Genomic DNA, 9,317 nt, shown 5'->3' with positions numbered 1-9,317 from the left:
TGAAAAGGGAATTTGCCGAATACCCTAGCCAATTTTTCTGTAGCCGGTAAAGATACAATCGTTATTTTTTAACACCTTTATTGAATCATCACTTGTGACATACAATCTTGAGTCTAAATCCTTGGTGGATCACAATGCAAAGGTGTAGCCAGGCCTACTCTTTGTACTTCACTGAGTACATTGTTTTCTGATCATCACATCGACATGGCTGTTTTTCAGGTGATATCTACACCTGACTAAATGAATGCCTTTAACAACAGGTACAATATTGCTAATTTAAAAGGTTTTAATAGTTTTAGGAGGAACAGCTGAAAATGTTAATTACATTTATTAAGTGATTGGGGGGCAGCATTTTGAAAGGTGTGTCTATTTTTAAGTGATAGGTGTCGGGGGGGTAGCACTAAGAGCTTGTGAGTACAAATGGAATTTGCTTGCTACGTCCATCACAACGTATAAATTGCAACAATTATAAGGCTGCGGAAAACACAAACCACTGTGCTTTATACGTGCTAAGTGTGCATTACAAAAACTCAGAGAAAAGGGATAAATTTAGAAAACACATAAAAGTTCTGTTCTCCCTCTCTTCTGAGTCTAGTGAACCACTAACATGTAGCCTGTGACCTTGCAGTGCAAACACACTGAAATGTCAACAAAAGGAAACAAATGATCTTTTACTATTTTAATCCTTGACACAGCAGTGTGCGACTAAATGAAGGTTTCCCAAGTAAAAGAAGTGATACATTTCCATGTTAAAAAGCAAATAAACTGCTGATGGGGACTAAAAACAGCTAGATGAATAAAAGAGACAATGCTGTCTTAAAACAGTTCACTGCCCCAATCAAACAAGGAGTAGTGTGGGAGCTCCATAACTGTCACATAAGCATTGGTATCTATGTACAGTAAAGAATAATGGAATATCTAACGCAGTCGCTGTACCCACTGAACAAATGCTCGGAGGCAATGACAGAGAAACGTTTAATTTTTTTTCTGCTTTTTCACTCATTTGGTAAAAGGAAAGTGAACCAATCCTGCCAGACATCTTTTGATTGTGACACAGAAATTTTTGATGCTGTTGTGGCTTTATTTAAATGGTACATTTTTCTTTCAAGCAGTTAATCCAGAAAGTAGCTCTATAACACTCTGTGTGTCCTTGGCAACAATGCATGACTGAGCTTGATAGAAATCTGAAATGCAACTGTGTAACAGAGAGTCTGCTTCCTTATCAGTGCTAACCACAAAGTGCCCCTGTAACATCACAATGCTCCTCTCATTCTGTTTGTTTTGTAATGAGTCAATTCATTTTACTCCCATTTTCCATTTACTACTGGCCTACTCAGTGCTTGTAATGTATCTCAATCCTTGCCAACAAAGGCTGGGAGTTGACGTTGGTTGCTGGGGGATGGCATAATGGTGAAGGTGTTTATCTCACTGACATAAGGTACATGGTTTGATTTTCACCTTGGCTAGGCTTAAAGTGGCTTACAACAGCAGCTAGCCTAGTACATACCTATGAATTGTAAGCTATGCATAAAGCAGAACTGTAACACTGCAGGTCATTCCATTATACTTTTAGGGATTCCATTCATTTAGTTAATTTCTGGTTTAACTGACTGTCTTGGGAGAAATACAGACAAGGTCATGACAATCAGCTGCGGTTATCGTTTTGCATTTAAGTTGTGCCAGCATCCATCATGTGGCATTCATTAGTTACAGTTTGTCTCCTCCTGGGTTTTGTCATCTCTCGAAGCTTGCCATCTTCCTCCACCTGGCCACATGATATAATCAACCACATTAACAAATTAAATACTACATGGAAGGCTGGACAAAACCTTTACAATGTGGATCAGAGTTATTTGAAGCATCTGTGTGGTACAGTCCTGCATGGCCCAAAATTGCCTTTAAAGATTTCCTGTTCTGGAAAAGTGAAGCTTCCTGATAACTTTGATTCACGAACTCAGTGGCCCAATTGTCCAACAATCTGAGAGATCCGGGATCAGGGATCTTGTCGCTCATGTTGGGCATTTGGTGCTGTAGAGTCCATATCTGACCGTGTCTGCAACCACCCTGGGGAAAGCAAAATGTGGAGATGTCTGCTGAAGATCTGCTTTCATGCTGTGGCTTTGAGTGTGGAATGGGATGCAATGGTGGCTATCCATCAGGAGGGTGGCAGTACTGGACTGAAAGTGGCTTGGTGTTGGAGGGGGGGGGGCTGTATGGTTCTGACATAGGTTGCAGGCCATATACTATTCCTCCCTGTGAACATCATGTGAATGGCTCATGACCACCATATTCTGGAGAAGGAGGTGACACGCCACCCTGTGTGAAAAAGTGTGATGCTGGTTATACTCCTTCATATGAAAAGGACAAGATTTATGGTGGATCTGCCTATAGTGTCCCTTCCTCTCCTGAAAGCATAATGGAAGAAATTTATAAGAATGGACCCATGGAGGGGTCCTTCACTGTGTGTGAGGACTTCCTGCTCTGTAAATCAGGTGTGTACCAGCATCAAACTGGAGAAGCAGTCGGGGGTCATGCTATTAAGATCTTGGGCTGGGGCATAGAAAACAGCACTCCTTACTGGCTGGCTGCTAACTCATGGAATACAGACTGGGGTGATAATGGCCACTTCAGAATCCTCTGTGGGCAGGATCATTGTGGTATTCAGTCTGAGATTCAGGCTGGAATTCCAAAAAATGCAGCAGAGCTTTCTAACAACACCCTCTTTTGAAAAGTACAAGAAGTGTTTTGCAGCAACACAGTCAGAGAAAACATTTACTGAAAATCACTGCTTTTATATTAAATTTAAAGACATACTTTTTAACTGTTATAACGAAAGCCATTTCCAAATCATGCTTGCCTAAATGCAATTAGATTTTATATTTTTAATTGCATTAGTTTTAGCCTTGTGTTTACATGAGACTGCTTATAAGAATGACACCTGTTATAACTAACCATAAATTGAGAACCATGTTTTTTTTATCAGTACATTCTAATTGGGAGACTTTGTTTGCTCTAATTTGCATGTAAACTGTATTGTGTATTGTAGTTCCAAAGACAGCGGGGGGGGGGGGGTCTGCAGTAGCTGACTTTAATCCTGCTTCTGAGAAGTGCCCACTGTCCTACTAGCAGTCTTGCTGATATCGGAACAATACAGATTCAGACATTCATAGGACATGGCATCATTTAGTTCAGGAAATGTTTAACGGGTGGCATGATGACAGGGTTATCCTATGGGCTAGGCTTGTAAAGGCTCCACAGCCATTAGCCTAGTACACACCTATGAACCTATGAAAGTAAATCAAAGCAAAAATAAAGTATTCCATTGTGAAGCAATTAAATGATAAAGCAACATTGTTTTATTCGATTTGTTTATTTACACGTGTTAACTGGGTAAGCAATCTGTCAATGGACCCTTTTCAGTGATGACATGAACCAAGTATCAGTAGCAATACTGCAGAAAATGTACACCAAGAGCAAATGACCATGCAGAACAGGACATACACATATCACTTAGGCAATACAAGTACTGATCTGAACATAAAATAAAAAAAATAAAATAAAACATAATAATAATAATGCATAAGAAATTTAGTAATTCAAGAAAAATACAGCTTATTTTACGGTTAGATGGACACATTTGCAGTTCCACTTCCCCAATAAGCATAGTGCTGATGAAAAAGCAAATTAAAAAAGAAGTTATGTACTCACCATAACATTCCATCTGTGTTGGTGCCTGTGGATCTGAGGACTGGATCTAACTCAGCCACATACTAAAGCTATAGGATTCAAAATAAGAGTTCCTCCCCTACCCATAATGTTCCTCTCCTCCAAATCCCCAGATCGTGTTTGCTGCACCACTGTACATCCTATAGTCATACACGTATAAAGAAAACACCCAAAGACAGCCAGGTGAGTCACAAAAGAATACTTGAGGAGTTCAAACAGTAATGAAGTATTTGTCCAAATAATTCTGTTAGGTCCTTCAACAGACAGGTGGATGGAGAAAGGGAAGGTTAAAGGGCAAATGAGAGGCAGCAGTACAGATGGAACACTATGGTGAGGTAATTTATTATTTATTTATTTATATTTGTTGACCGGGAGTGTCCGACTGGACGTAGGTCCATTTTCAGCGGAGGCCAGGGGAGAAAAGCTCCACAGTTAAAACAGACAGACAGTAGTTACATTGGATTACATAGCAATTAACAATTTACATAGCAATTACTTACAACATATTTACAGATGAAGAACATAGTACATCAGTAGACAACTAGAATCTATCTGTGAAGTACATAACAGACATTAACAAATGTTACAATAAGAAGTTCCTACTGTATAATAAGTACTAGGCTTATGAGCATCTGAGCTTGCTATAATCAAGGTAGTTAGTGGAGTGGAAAGAAAGGTAGTGGTTGGATGGGGTGGGTGATATTAGAGTGGGAGTTGCAAGGGCATAGCCAGCATGTTTTTAGGTGTGCTTTTAGTAAAGTTTTGAAGTGGGTGCATGATGGTATGGAGGTAATTGTGGGTGGGAGGGAGTTCCATAATTTGGCTATGGTGCAAGAGAATAGTGCTTCACCAGCAGAGTTATTGGCTTTAGTGATCTTTAAGTGATTTTTGTTGCTGGATCTTAGTGGTCTGGTGGTGCGATAGGGTTGGAGTAGATTCTGGTGGGATGGGACATTTAGTGGATGGTTTACTAGTTTGTGGGCGAGTGAGAGTTGATACCATTGAAGGAGGTGAGGGAGTTCAAGCCAGCCCAGTTCAGCAAGTGAGAGACAGTGGAGACTACGGTAGGATGCCCCTGTGGTGAATTTGGCGATTTTGTTGTAGCAGGTCTCTAGCTTGTTTAGATCGCATTGCCTTAGGTTGGAGAGGCATAAAGTAGGGTGGAGATAAGGTGGGAATTTGCTATTGAAATCTTTGCTGCTTTGGTGAGAAGTTGCTTATTTCTGTATAACGCTCCTAAGTTTTTTGTGGACTTTTTTTATGGTCATGGATATGTGAATGTCAAATTTTAGTTTATTGTCTATCTCCACTCCTTGCAGTTTGGTGTGTTCAGTTGGGTATATAGTGGTGTTGTCTTTTGCTGTGATGTTAAAGTGAGAGTTGTTTTGAGTATGTTTGGTGGGTTGGAAGATGAGTAATTTAGTTTTGTTTGGGTTGAGTTTTAATTGGGCATTGGATAACCAAGTTTCAACAGAGGAAAAGGCTTCCTGTGTGACTTTTTGCAGTTTGGGTAGGGACTGGGCTGAGCAGATGATGGTTGAGTCATCTGCGTATTGTATGAGTGTGCCATGTTTGGTGGCAGAGGCTAGATTATTGGTGAAAACAGAGAAGAGTAGGGGTCCAAGGATGGATCCTTGGGGAACCCCTATGGAGACAGGTATTTGGGGAGATATGTCATTCTGCCATACAACAGATTGTTGGCGGTCAGACAGGTAACTCTGAAACCAGTTTGTGACTGATTGTGAGAAGGCTAGGTTATTGAGGACAGAGATAAGTTGTTTGTGTGGGACCATGTCAAATGCTTTAGATAGGTCTAGGAAAGTAGCAGAGGAGAGATAGCCATTGTTTTTATGCTGAAGGATAGTGTTAGTAAAGGAGAGGAAGGCAGTGGTGGTGCTATGGTTTGGTCGGAAACCATGCTGAGTATTGGAAAGGAGGTTGCTAGTAAGGAGGTAGTCTGAGACCTGAGAGTGTATGCATCTCTCTAGTATTTTGGAGAGTGGAGAGAGAATAGCTATGGGGCGGTAATTGGTTAGTTCTGTGGAGGGTCCGCCTTTGTGGAGGGGAATTATATGTGATACTTTCCACAGTATGGGAACGTAACTTTCTGACAGAGATCGGTTAATCGAGATGGATACTGGGTAGGCCAGAGCATCAGCTGAGATTTGTAGGTATTCACTTGGGAGGTTGTCTGCTGCTAATTTGGTGGGCTTAAGTTTAGTTAAGAGTTTTTTTATGTTGGAGGTAGGTACAGGAGAAAAAGGGAAGGCAGTGGGGAGATTACTAGTTGATGGTGTGGGCTGGAGGGGAGGGGGGTTGTGTTGTTTAGCTAGTGATAGTATGGTTTGTGTGAAGTGTGTGTTGAATGAGGTAGCAATATTTTCTGAGGAATGAGCGATGTTAGGAAGAGGGGTATTGCCTTTACCTGGGTGGAGGATGGAGTTTATGGAGGACCAGAATTGTTTGGGGCTGAGTTGGGAGGAGTCTAGGGCAGACTGGTAGTATTGGAATTTGTCCTGTTTTATTAGCTTTTTTACTCTATTGTGTAGTTCTAGGAATGTCTGTCTAGTTGAGGGGGTTTTGGTTTTGCGCCAGTGCTCCCAGGCTTTATCCCTGTTTTTCATTTCTGACTTAGTGGTTTTCTGTAGCCATGGGGAGGGTTGTGCTTTGATTCTGGAAAGTCTTATGGGGGTATGGTAATTAAGGATGCTCAGGAAGTTAGAATTAAAAATGTCAACTGCGTTGAGACTGAGGTACTTTAGAGGATGCCAGTTACATTCTTTCAGGGATGAGATGAATGTGAGTCGGTTAAAGTTTAGTTTTTTACGTATTTGACGGTAGATGACAGGTTTAGCTTGGTATAGGTATTTTTCTTTATCTGATGTTGTTGCCTTCATTTGCTCTTCAACCTGTGGGACAGAGTCCCCAGCTACAGAAGAACCTGGGTGGCCCTCATGGAAGCATATTCCGGAGCACCGCGGAGCCAAAGGAGGCTGTACCCATGGAAATAACGTCTAGTTTGTAATGCAATATAAAGATATGGTGGTTTGACCAGGTTGCAGCTGCATAAATTCCATCAATGGGAAGTTTCAACCACAGTGCTGAGAAGGTGGAAACAGACCTTGTAGAATGAGCCTTAAAGTGAGATGGTAAGGAGGTGCACCTTATGGACTAAGCAAGTTTAATCCAATAAGCCAGGATCACCTTTGAAACTGGTTTACCCAACTTGGTCTTAGAAAAGGAAACAAAAAGTTGATCAGATTTCCAAAGAATTTGGTTCTATCCAAATAGAAAAGAAGCTGCCTGTGTACGTCCAGCTCATGAAGTTAATACTCTCCTCTGTTTTGAAAATTAGGACAGAAGACAGGCAGGTTGCTAACTTAGTTTATGTTAGCCTCAGAAGTGACCTTGATCAGAAAGGAAGGGTTAGTATGCAAAGTAACGCTGTCCTTGTGAAAAATCAAATATGGAGGCTTGCAAGACAAAGCCTGTAATTCAGATGCTCCTTTGGATGAGATAATGGCCACCAAGAAAATGGTTTTCCAGGTCAGAAACTAAATCTACCTTAGCTGAAGGCTCAAAAGGGGTCAAGACTAAGGCCTACAAAATCAAGGTGAGATTCCAGGTGCAACAGGTTCCTTGATAGGTGGATGAAGGAGAAAGTTGCCTTTTAAAAAGGCCTTGCACAATTTAGATAAGGCTAGAGAAAAGGAATTTTCCCCTATGTGAAAATTGGAAATGGTCACCAACTGCATTTTTATCATAGGAAAAACTAGCTCCATTATGAAAGATGGAAGCCAGAAAATCTAGCACAGCAGGAACTTTAAAAGGGTCCAGATTGTTCTAATGAGCCCAAATGGAGAATCTCTTCTACTTATTATTGTATAGTTTCCTCATGGACGGTTTATGTGCCTTAATCAAAATTTTTCTAACTGGGGAAGAAAGCCTGGGAGTTCATGCCATCACTGGAAGTGGAGTAACCAAGTGGTTAGTTTCAGGTTCAGGAGATCAGGATGTGAGTGTCCTGAGGGAATGGGACAACAGATCTAGAGAGGGATCCAGAATCCACAGTGAACAGACCAGGTGAGACCAAAGGAAAGGTAACCAAACTTGTCGGGGCCAAAAGGGAGCAATAAGGATCACTTAGAACTTCAACCTCTGTACTTTTTACAGAAATTTGGAAATGAGAGGAAGAGAAGGTTACATATAAAGAAGACCAGAGAGCCAAGCATGTACTAGAGGATCTTTTGTTGTCTGTCCCTGAGGAGGGATCAGGGCAAAAACCTTGCTGCACTTGGGGTTGGAGGGAGACGTAAAAATATCACAACAAGGTTGACCCCATCTCTTGAAGATCATATTTACCACTGAAGGATTTAGAGACCACTTGAGAGGCATCAGAATGGTCCTGCTGAGCCTTTCTGCCAGGATGTTTGACTTCCCCTGGAATGTGCATTGCAATGAGAAAGCAGTTGGAAGAGATCTCCTATTGCCACAGCCTCATGGTTCATAGGTTCATAGGTTCATAAGTTCATAGGTAGGTACTAGGCTACCTGCCTGAAGGCATTTATAAGCCTAGCCAGAATGTGTTGGCTTTCGCCTCCCCATTAGATTAGTTCCCTGTGCCTCTGTCCAGCAGAGCCATTGAAGTGATCCCTGGGGTAAACTTTCTGTTTCCCATCCACTTGTCAAGGTTTCTCTTGAAGAGGGTTAGCAAGGAGCTCTGCCTAATGTAAATTGGAATCTTGTTCCAGAGCATGGGAAGTCTCTGGGACAGGAATCTATCCCTCCAGAACATCCTATTTATTGTTGTGGTGAGGTTTAGATCCCTGGAGCATGTGGTGCGAGGGGATATGGTTTTCTTTAGGTAGAGCACGTCCATCAATTCTGGGTTGGACATGGCCTTGTATGTCAGACAGAGATCACATCTGAGTAGGCGGTATGCAACCGAGTACAGCTGGAGTTTCTTTAGTCGAGCTGCATAGGGCATCTGCTTGAGGCCAGAGATCTTTTTGGTGAGGTACTTCTGTGGTCTTTCCAATTGTTGCAGGTGTCTTGTAAGGTACATCCCAAATGGGGCATTGTACTCTATGATGGGTCTGATGAGTGATGTGTAGAGGGGCCCAATGACCTCTTTCGATCTGGATGCAAACCCTTTTGTGATTACGTGGACCACATAGAAGGATTTTCTAACCACTTTGGCAATGTGATTACTAAAGGAGAGGTTACTATCTACTTGGGTCCCCAGATCCCTTATTATGTCTTCTGTATTTAGGGGGCTACCACCTATGTGGTAGTCTGTGGGTACTTTGTTTTTTCCAAAGGGGATGACTATGCACTTTTTGGCATTTAGCTTGAGGCCATGGTTTTGACACCAGGTATCTGTCTCAGTGAGACCCTTTTGGAGGATGTCTGTGTCAGCCGGAGAGTCAATTATAGCCCCTAGTTTGCAGGTGTCTGTGAACTTGGTCAGCCATTGTCCTCCTGTGCTTGCCTGTACCTCTGAGAAGCATATGCCGAACAGGAGGGGTCCTAGGACTGATCCCTGCGGAATGCCACTTGTAACCGGTTTAGAGTCAGACCTAGCTCCCGCA

The 9,317-nt window shown here is 42.0% G+C and overlaps 1 pseudogene; it reads left to right on the top strand.

Annotated features, from left to right (window-relative positions):
• The first annotated feature begins 1,691 nt into the window (after positions 1–1,691).
• On the top strand, positions 1,692–2,728 carry LOC122808169 (annotated as a pseudogene).
• Positions 2,729–9,317: the final 6,589 nt, after the last annotated feature.

This window comes from Protopterus annectens, chromosome 8.part0 (assembly GCF_019279795.1).
Source record: "Protopterus annectens isolate FY-2018-M chromosome 8.part0, PAN1.0, whole genome shotgun sequence".
NCBI lineage: Eukaryota > Metazoa > Chordata > Ceratodontiformes > Protopteridae > Protopterus > Protopterus annectens.
This window is presented reverse-complemented; position numbering and strand designations above follow the sequence as displayed.